This window comes from Haliotis rubra, unplaced genomic scaffold, assembly GCF_003918875.1.
Source record: "Haliotis rubra isolate DU_JTF1 unplaced genomic scaffold, ASM391887v1 Scf222, whole genome shotgun sequence".
NCBI classification, from domain to species: Eukaryota; Metazoa; Mollusca; class Gastropoda; order Lepetellida; family Haliotidae; genus Haliotis; species Haliotis rubra.
In genome coordinates, this window is record NW_025766248.1 from 139,874 (window position 1) to 150,895 (window position 11,022).

Here is an 11,022-nt window from a genome sequence, read left to right on the forward strand (position 1 = left end):
AGGTCAGCTTTCACAGTATAATTTTATTACAATATTTCCACTGTTACATCTAAATAACAGGCGCGTTACACGTCAGCTGGAGAGGTTCTCTTCGACCATGGCTGCTCTGATGCATCTGTAGCGAGAGGAGAGACACGTATATTCTACCCGTAAACAGAAGGAAACATCATCATGAGAAATCACAAAGAGATCGTCCATTATACGATCTTGACCCTAACATAAGCATGTGTTCAGGAATCACTATTACTAGAGGTGACGTGGATTTATGGCAAGCCTGTTTTACATTTATTGACAAATTACTGATATCTTAATTTTTTAAAGATATCTTGACTGAAAGAAGATATATATTGAATTGAGTATCGGCCTACTTTATGTAGACGTGGTATCACAGCTGGTGTTCCAGGTAGATGGACCATACCCGTGCTGGTGCTCATGGGCACCAGAAATGGGTCGACAACTCAGGACTTCCCCTTTACAGTAAGCGGCGTTAATCATGTCATGTGACGAACAAAGGAGGTTCTCTTGTGGTCTTTAAACAATGCTTGTCCTTTCTATACGCACTTAATATTAATCATGTTCATCTGTACTAGCTTAGAACTTATCTCGGAGTGAATGTAACTTCAAAATTGATATTCAGTAGTGAGTACATTATCCCAAGACTGTAAGCACAGACATATTAGTATATGTGAAAGAATATGACTGTCTGCAAGTGGGCTTTATTCCCGATCATATGCAATTAGAATCCACGGTGACAATTCTCGGTTGTGTTATGAATGTGTATAAATGGACCTTGGGTAATGGTTAAAACATCCGTGGTGTAGTGGTTAGAGCGTCCGCCCGGAGAGCGGAAGGTCGCGGGTTCGATCCCCGACCGCGTCATACCAAAAGACGTTCAAATATGATACTTGTTGGTCCCTGCCTGGTGCTCGGCATTAATGTGTACAACAAGGACTGGTCGGCTCGGAGTCAGTATAATGTGTCTGAGTGGGGTATCTCAGTGGGCTAGCACTATAAAACCAGCTTCAGTCTGGGCTAGTACAAGCAGCCGCACATACACATACACACGCGTGCACGTCGTCATATGAGAGAAATATTCTCCAGCACGACGTTAAACACAATTTCACCTCACCTCCCAAACTTAAGTCATGCCCTGCATAACAAAAGAAAACACAAATACTTAGAAAATCAAGACAATTTTAATTATTAGTCATTATCAATTTAAGTTAAAACTGAAGTTAAATCTTGTCCGAAAAACAGCCAAAACGTGTATAAAACGTATAAAACACAGCCTACATTTCCGAAAAGTCCCAAACCACAAAAAGTCCGAAAAGCATAAAAACGTCCGAAAGGTAAAAAAAAGTAAATTTTACAAGACACAACGTCCAAAAAGTGGATGTCACTCTAAGCGTCCATCTTGACACAAACACTCTCCTCAAGAATCAAACGATAGCAAGATGTCACTCTAAGCGTTCATCTTGACACAAACACACTCCTCAAGAATCAAACGATAGCAAGATGTCACTCTAAGCGTTCATCTTGACACAAACACACTCCTCAAGAATCCAAACGATAGCAAGATGTCGCTCTAAGCGTCCATCTTGACACAAACACACTCCTCAAGAATCAAACGATAGCAAGATGTCACTCTAAGCGTTCATCTTGACACAAACACACTCCTCAAGAATCAAACGATAGCAAGATGTCACTCTAAGCGTTCATCTTGTCACAAACACACTCCTCAAGAATCAAACGATAGCAAGATGTCACTCTAAGCGTCCATCTTGACACAAACACACTCCTCAAGAATCAAACGATAGCAAGATGTCACTCTAAGCGTTCATCTTGTCACAAACACACTCCTCAAGAATCAAACGATAGCAAGATGTCACTCTAAGCGTTCATCTTGACACAAACACACTCCTCAAGAATCAAACGATAGCAAGATGTCACTCTAAGCGTTCATCTTGACACAAACACACTCCTCAAGAATCAAACGATAGCAAGATGTCACTCTAAGCGTCCATCTTGACACAAACACACTCCTCAAGAATCAAACGATAGCAAGATGTCACTCTAAGCGTTCATCTTGTCACAAACACACTCCTCAAGAATCAAACGATAGCAAGATGTCACTCTAAGCGTCCATCTTGACACAAACACTCTCCTCAAGAATCAAACGATAGCAAGATGTCACTCTAAGCGTTCATCTTGTCTAAGCGTCCACAACACACACTCCTCAAGAATCAAACGATAGCAAGATGTCACTCTAAGCGTTCATCTTGTCACAAACACTCTCCTCAAGAATCAAACGATAGCAAGATGTCACTCTAAGCGTTCATCTTGACACAAACACTCTCCTCAAGAATCAAACGATAGCAAGATGTCACTCTAAGCGTCCATCTTGACACAAACACACTCCTCAAGAATCAAACGATAGCAAGATGTCGCTCTAAGCGATAGCAAGATGTCACTCTAAGCCATCTTGACACAAACACACTCCTCAAGAATCAAACGATAGCAAGATGTCACTCTAAGCGTCCATCTTGACACAAACACACTCCTCAAGAATCAAACGATAGCAAGATGTCACTCTAAGCGTCCATCTTGACACAAACACTCTCCTCAAGAATCCAAACGATAGCAAGATGTCACTCTAAGCGTTCATCTTGACACAAACACACTCCTCAAGAATCAAACGATAGCAAGATGTCACTCTAAGCGTCCATCTTGACACAAACACTTTCCTCAAGAATCAAACGATAGCAAGATGTCACTCTAAGCGTTCATCTTGTCACAAACACACTCCTCAAGAATCCAAACGATAGCAAGATGTCACTCTAAGCGTTCATCTTGTCACAAACACACTCCTCAAGAATCAAAAGACAGAAAGATGTCACTCTAAGCGTCCATCTTGACTCGGAACACTCTCCTCAAGAACCCAGACACACGTGTCAAGAAGAGTCGAACTGGGGACTGGATCGGGGTGTCGTCATCATCGAGGGTAAATATCGACGAAGTGAGGGGCATCAGGCAGGACGGGGTAGAGAGAGAAGCAGGGTTGGGGATAGAGGTGGGAGGGACGGACAGCTCTGACAGGGGCTCTAGGATGGTCATGTATCTCCCAGTAGGACGCTGACAGGGTGGGACATAAGAACATGTTGAGAGTGACAGAAGGTAAAAGTAGAGAAAGGCGGTAAGCTGTTCCAAATGGATTGAGTAACTAGTCGCAGTCAGGATGTTAGAAGAATATAAGTCTTTAAGACATATGGTTATTACTCCACATAGATAATTAATGTTTATATTATTGGTAAGAGTGATGTTTGTAACAGATACAATGGTTAATAACGTACACACACGAAACACAAGACACACAATTTCAGGTTAACAATGATATAAAATTATTGAATCCCTAAGACACCCACTTGGCGAGGAGGGGCCCAGATGTCGAAGTTCAAAGGGAACCTTATCACCAGGTCAAGAGCTGTCGGGAAAAAAGGGGTGAGAGTCTTATGAAAAACATACAACATACTGGACACAATATGTCATTGTCATTAAAAATTGGGTATTTCGCCATAAATGGCAACAATTCCTAGTTAACAAGCAAGCATGTGTCATGATGAGCTGCAACAGTTCTGTCTACAAAGTTTGGTAAGTCATGATTGCTACTTTTGACTGTCATCTTGTGCTGCACATCATATGTTTGGATGGTTTCCATGCAAAACAAGAGTTATATTATTATGTGAGCACTGTATTTTATCAACGTATTAGCATAGCCCATATTTGCATATCTGGTTGAAACTGAAGTTATAATTATTCCTATCAAGTATTTAATTGAGGAGGTTTCAGATTAATATGATTTATATGAACGACTTGGCATACAAAGACTAAAATGGTTTATGGTACAATAACTACTTGATATGAACTTAGTTTGTTGGCTCCTGCTTTAAGACATCTTTCAATATAAATAATATGTTTATCATGAGACTGATAACACACACAAAACAAATATTAAACTTTAAACTTACCAGATAATTTGTAAAAACCCAAAGGCTACATTTTGTCACACCCTGGACAAGCATTATTCAGGTCTCTAACAGAATGAATTAGATACTTCTCAGTTGGTTTTCTTTAATAACTAGGATAAGTATCAAAATGTGTTTTAGGCAGATTTGATGCAATACTTTATAGAAGATAATTAACCAGATTTTGAGGAAGTTGACTGAAGAAGTTTGTTTACACCAGTATTTTTGGAGCATACATGGAATGTATTTTTTTTTAAATCTAATGAGTTCAGTGGTTTGTTATTCTCTTAAAATAATTATATCTTCATTAGTATTATGTCTTCTAGGGATACTGTCTCTGGTCCAAGAAAACAAATATTATTATTAACTTAGAGGCAATAATTATTGCAAGGTGATAAAAGTTTTACACTTAGGAGATATAATTTCCATTAGTAGTTAATTCAGTGCAAAGTTTATTGATTGGACAAGAGCAGACCCTCTGTTCAAATAACTTAGTGATAACTAATTTGAAGTCATTTCCTATTTCAGGACAGAATAGTCTCTTGGACCCTCTAGATATTTTCCACTGTTGTGATATTCCTAAACCTAAACCTTTGTAATTCAATAGTGTAAGTATTAATATGCAGGAAGTGAGATCAGGGGTTTGTATCTAAATTAGGATTTTAAAAAAAACTGTTTTTACAACAAAAAATTGTGAAAAATAGCATATGCTGTTTCCTGGGGTTTTGCATTTAATGGTTTAATAACTTGAATGTACATTGTAGCCAGTTTTGGGGTGAATGCTTGCAAAAAGGTACATTTTCTCTGTGAGTAGATTTCAAGTGGTTGTACTGTATACTATGTCACAATAAGACACTGTGAAGCATGCTGACATGGGTAATGTTTCCCAGATAACCATTAATTTGTCATGGACCCGTTCAACCAGCCTTGCGAAGCACTCGTAAAGCATCATGTGACCACTGTCCAGCTGAAACAGCTGGAATACAGCGGTTTCAGAGCATTTCATGACTGTTCAAAATAGTATAGAACAGTATCTGTAAACTATCTGACAAATAAAACTCAAGACATTAATTTATTAGACATTTAGCTAATATTGTTACAGTATAATGGTACCTCAATAATCACTAGTTGTGTAATTATTTGAAAACAAGTTATTATAACTGCGAGAAACAGAATTCGCAGTATATTGGGTTAGTTAATTTTGGTTCAGTACTCTGCATGGAACCTCAACAAACACCAAATATGTGCATTAAGTATAAATTGATTATATTATTGTGACATTTGGGGTGGGATCCTTTACATGTGTTGTCCAGTTTGGTTCAGATCATTTAACAATGACCAGAAAAGTAACTGTATCAAAATGGCGATGATCTGCACATTTTGTGCTGACAAACGAAACTGTACTTGCAAATTTCATAAAGTAGAGCCGAAAAATCACAATCTAACTGATAAATGTTTTGTTTTGGCAGTTATTTTTGTTTGTTTGAGGGTTTTTTTATTAATAGACTGAAAGGTTAAAAAGGTGTTAGAAATTGCACAAATTGAAATGGCTGCTCGTCTTTGAAGATTTTCATACTTCACGCTGATTTTCGTAAATAAGTCATAACACATTAACAGAAAGCAAAGGATCAACCCTAACTTAGGTAGGTATAACGAAATACCTTGAGTGTACGACGTCATGGTGATATCAACTGGAAATAAGCAAACTGTGAGGCAAACAGGTGGAGAAAACTGGCAGTATAACAGCAATGTATGATAGCGACAAAATGGCGGTATCAGCAGTGAAATTGTCGTCATGGCGACGTCATAAATCTCGGGGGATCGTCAGAACCTCGCGATGACGTTAACAGTATGACTGGTTTCTTCGTGTTTCTACGCAAGTCAGGATCCCAGTCTTGTTTCCTGTTGTAGCGATGTTCATTTGAAATGAGTGATCGTGGATTGTAAAAAGAATGTCTCCATGCCAGAGAAGAAAATAAAGCATCAAGATCGTGGAGCAAACAGTCACCACTATAATATGATTTTGAAAATGTTTGTAACACAGCAAATTAATTCGAAATAATTGCTTTAGTCTCCTGTAACACTCGACCTTCGTTATAATAAGATAATTTTTTTATTGTCCCAAATGGAAATATTGTTTTGCATCATATGCAGTTCTCCAGTTTTTTCTGTCATAAAGCATCAATATATAACATTGAAAATGATAATCATAAAACTATTGTTTAAAACAGTCAGGATATAAATACATCAACATACTGTCTGTTTAAGGTGAAGGCGAAGCAAATTGGTTCCAAAAGTACTAGGCGCCATCCGAAGTAAATGCAAGCACGATGCTGAAGATCTGTGGTGAATCTCCAAGCTGTAGGGCAAACAAAATGTACAGGAAAACGGCAAAATACATGGCTGCCATTGGGCAAACCTTCGGGCTAGGCTCTTCCAATAACATTTTAATGTGTTTCACGTAGCCACAGTGATCTATTGTAGAGTCGGTCGGTTTAAAATAAACAAATAAAGAATTAAGAAGTCACTGTGTTTGATTTGTTCATCAGAAAAAAAAGACATTTGTGACATCAGAATATCGGAAGTTTATTGTATTTCAACGTTTCAGCTTACGTTTCTCAACGACGTCAGTTTAGGGGCTGGTAGTGAAATGGTATGGGGAAGCTCCACACGTTATTGGAGAATACAACTCAACATTGTGAATAGCTATTAGAATGGCGTAGACTACGTGGACATCGTTCGAGCTCATGTACCTGTTGTGTGCGTTACGTACTGAAGCAAGACTTTTTGAGGCAACATAACATTGCTGCTCTGCCATTGCCGGGAGTTTCCACATACCCCTTCCCCACAGAGCATCTCAGGGATGAGATGGTGGGACAGGTGTCATGTCACTTACTGGAGTATTTAAACTAACATAAAATTATAATACTCACACCAGTCGAAGATACAGGAGAAATAGCCAACCTGACCCGCACATATAATTTCCACCTGTGTGCAGACTCTCTCACCTTTCAAAATCAGTTCTTATATACCTCCAAGCTATATTACACGACTTGATAGACCCCAAGCTTACTTCCCAGATATGTACAATGGTCTTCATATCACACACCTACAGCACAGACAATTGCTGACTACTTACATACCCGTCCATGCTCACAGGGGTTTGTATTTCTGAAAATAATACGCCCTCGGTCCAACACTCGTTCCCTGATAGCCAAAGATGTAGGTGGCTATCAGTGAATGAGTGTTGGATCCTGGACGTATTGTTTTCAGAAATACAAGCCCCTGTGTCCAGGCTTACATATCCTCACCCCAAACCTATCACCCGTCAAATAAGGAAACCATAATTGTGCTGTTGACATGCAAGACCAGCCGATAACGGCAGTTCAGTTCGTTTGATATAATTACACATCTCCTACGCACTGCCATTGCCTACTAGGCTACTCCACTACCCCAAAATAATCAAGCATCAAATTTACCGACTCAAACCTGAGATACGGTTAAAATGAAACCAATGTCACCCACTGCCGACATAAATGTTACCAATGGCCACTTCGCTCATGTGTTACACATTCCATCTCCACAAAAAATATTGTTTATTACAGCCTATTCGCACACGTGATGTACGGATAACTACAACATTTCATGGGAAACACCATATAAAACCTTTCATTTTGGATAGTCTTCCCGATGTAGATTACAGACGAGCATTTCCCAAAGAAAGTTCATAACAGAGGTTAAATGGTTCTTTTTAACTGAATTATCACCTGTTTGTTTGAATTTGACTGTTATCAAATTCCGTCCACTTCTGCTTCCATTCAACATTTCTAGAATTAAGGCGCACGAGAAACTCGTGCAACGGAAGTGAGTCCTGATTGGTTCAACTGGTAACTATAACATCACGTGACACTTCTGGCGAACACCTGCGTGAAATATACAACGCTTCAAGCCTGTTTTAACGTGTTTGTTTCTACAGTCAATAGCTGTCTTTAAACACGGGTTACACATGTATATGCTATGAGCAGTTTAGAAATACTGCAAAATGCTTGTTTTTATGACGGCAAATGTGTTTTTAGATAGTCCTTGGTCAGCTTCTATGTACTACGAATTTTAATCCCTGCTAATGTCCACCAGTATGTGCATTTCTCCAATTAAAATAGATAACATATTGCTTTTATCGGATTAAAGGACCCTTCCGTTCTATAAAACCTTTTGAAGCGTGGTTTTGGTGGCGTTACTAACAGACCTAGTTGAAGTCACTTTGTGGCTTTGGTACGATATGAAATATTTTATGGGTAATTTGTTTACATTTTTCGCGTTTCCAATACAACGCGTGGGACTTATGAAATGATGGTATATGATTATGGGAGCATTAGTCTAGTCAGAATTTATTCAGTGATATTTATAACATATCAGAAACGGGTCGATATTTAGGAAGATAACGTTTCATTTTTACTAATCCATGTATATTCATAAGGTAACTGCTGAACAGATGTCCTTGCTTTCAGTTATAAACACCGTCATGTCGTGTCGAAGTAAAAGGAACATACGTAAATACTTCGAGTTATCCAAGGTTCGACTTCACCACAAAATACGGGTAACCCAGGAACAAGCTTCTACTTCGAGACAAATTCGATACATCGGTGTTTGACTGCATTTAGAAGTTTCTATTTTCGCGCTGTTTTTTCCGACAAACCTCGCCCCTTTTAAACAGAAATGGCGGATCGCGCTCCGAGTAGGAATTAAACTGGTTCCGAGCTCTCTTGTGCGTCGTCAACTTGCGTTTATTGTGATGTGAGAGACGGCGCCCAGCTTAAGTGGGAAATGACAGGCATTGACGTCACTACGTTATGACGTCATGTTAATGTGTCGTCACGTCATTGTCTCGGCCATATTTCGAAGAGACAGGTTGGGTTTGTATACGGATGCCAAATATCTCTCTAAAATGGGTTGCAACCAGACCAAGGTTATACCTTTCAAGCAGACATCTCCTGAGGAGGCTTTGACGGGCAAGATCAACTGACCTCATGAGCTGTACTACGCCAAGTGTCAGGTGACACGGCCCACACCCCGCCTGTCAGGGGCGGAGATTCTCCAACAGCTTCGAGATGAGGGCTTGGTCCCCGACCGTCAGTCCAGCGGAGGAGTGGCCTTCTCTGTCCCCGCCGTGGAGGAGGTTGTTCCCCGTGGCAAAGCTCCCCGACGTCTGGAGCAAATCCCAGTGCGATGCTTCTACACGGCGGAGAGGAGGAGACAGAAGGCTGATCTATTTCGATTGGGACAGGTACATTTTGACAGATGAGTCTAAAAAGAATGTAAAATATTTCATCTACAAAACGTGCATTTGTAATGAACTCATGTTGATCTAATTCCATACTGCATGTTCATTTTAATACTGGTTTGTGGAGCAGGTCCAGATGTCATTATGTTGGGTATATATTACTCTAATTCCAAACTGCATGTCTATTCCATACAGGTTTGTGGAGCAAGTCCAGAGCAAACAACTGGACAGAGAAATCAAGCACAAAGCTGTCAAGGACGAGAAGAAACGTCGCCAGTTCCTCAAGAAAATGAGGGCGGAACATCAGCTCCAGATGAGAGAAGAGAAACTGAAGAAGCTGGAGAAAGAGCGGACGGCGAAGAGGAAGACGCCAGTCACGAAGTAGACTGCGGAGAGCGAGTTTATGAAGGATGCACAGAACAGCTGGTGACCCAAATTTATTTAAAACATTAACTGAAAAAAAAGGAGCAAAAAGATAAATACAACAGGCCAAGCGAGAAGGAAGTCAGAAGATGAAGTAAAAATTATTCGCTGGCAGTGTTGATATTTGAGAATTCTTGTTCTCCCTAATTGTAAATATTTATATGAACTTTTATTTATAATGTTATGTATGCATGTCTAATTAATGTCCTTGAATCATATATGAGCATTGTGTAAATGCTATAGATATACTTGTAGTGGTATAAATATAAAATGATTGATGCGATACACATCTTGTCTGTCTATATTCTGGTTGCATAATGTTGAGATTATTGTTTGTTGACAGTATTTGTTTAAAGCACTCAGCAATGTTTCCAGCTTTATGACGGCAGTCTAAACATTTTAACATCATAATTACATTGATGAATATTTGGATACACATACTGATTCTGTGTGTTCTCTATTGTTATATAAGTTGAGTTACTGTCCATAACATGAATGCACGGTTATAATTTATAGCCTGTAAAGGGTTAAGGCGAAGGGAGATAACTCCAAACCCCTCTTGCAACAAATGGAATATCACGGAACATATTACCCACAAGTGACCTCTTTTAAATTCACAGACTGACCATTAGATACCCAGTGAAAACAGTTGTAATAAGGGATAAACAATCTGTATGTGTACGTACATAGTAGAATCTGACGTTATTGAGAATGTAGGCTATGTTCTCAAATATAACATCTGTAACATATCATAGTAGGCCTACTTGTGTTTGAAAGTAGATCACGTAGATCTGTAATATTTTGTATTTTCACAGAAGTGACATGGAAATATACATGGCTTTTTGTTACTACATACAAAATTAGAAACTGAAAAAACATTCTGGTTATAAACTATAAAACACGGCTTCAAACTTAGTGTTCAACATTCTGAAACAGGACGTGACTTGATGACATCCTGTAACTAAAATACTTCATGTTCATTGTTGTTCATTATTATTATTATTAATAATAATAAAAAAACACGGCTTCAAACTTAGTGTTCAACATTCTGAAACAGGACGTGACTTGAGGACATCCTGTAACTAAAATACTTCATGTTCATTGTTGTTCATTATTATTATTATAGCCTGACCACCCGATCCCTAGTCTGTCTCACAGTCAGGCGCGTAGCAAGCCAATTGTTTCGTGCAAGCCCGATAGGTTGCAAAGCTTTATATTTAGATAGTAGCAACCTTTTTGGCAAAAATCATGTGTAAGCCCGGGCTTTTTTTAATAATGGTAGCTACGCCCCTGACA

At 39.0% G+C, this 11,022-nt stretch overlaps 1 long non-coding RNA gene across 1 annotated transcript; it reads right to left on the minus strand.

Annotated features, from left to right (window-relative positions):
- Positions 1–8: 8 nt before the first annotated feature.
- On the minus strand, positions 9–5,811 carry LOC124277470. Its single transcript, XR_006898830.1, has 3 exons — positions 5,684–5,811; positions 3,423–3,481; positions 9–115 (listed from the first exon to the last, which is right to left on the minus strand). It is a non-coding gene; the product is annotated as an uncharacterized LOC124277470 (long non-coding RNA).
- Between the last annotated feature and the right edge of the window lie 5,211 nt (positions 5,812–11,022).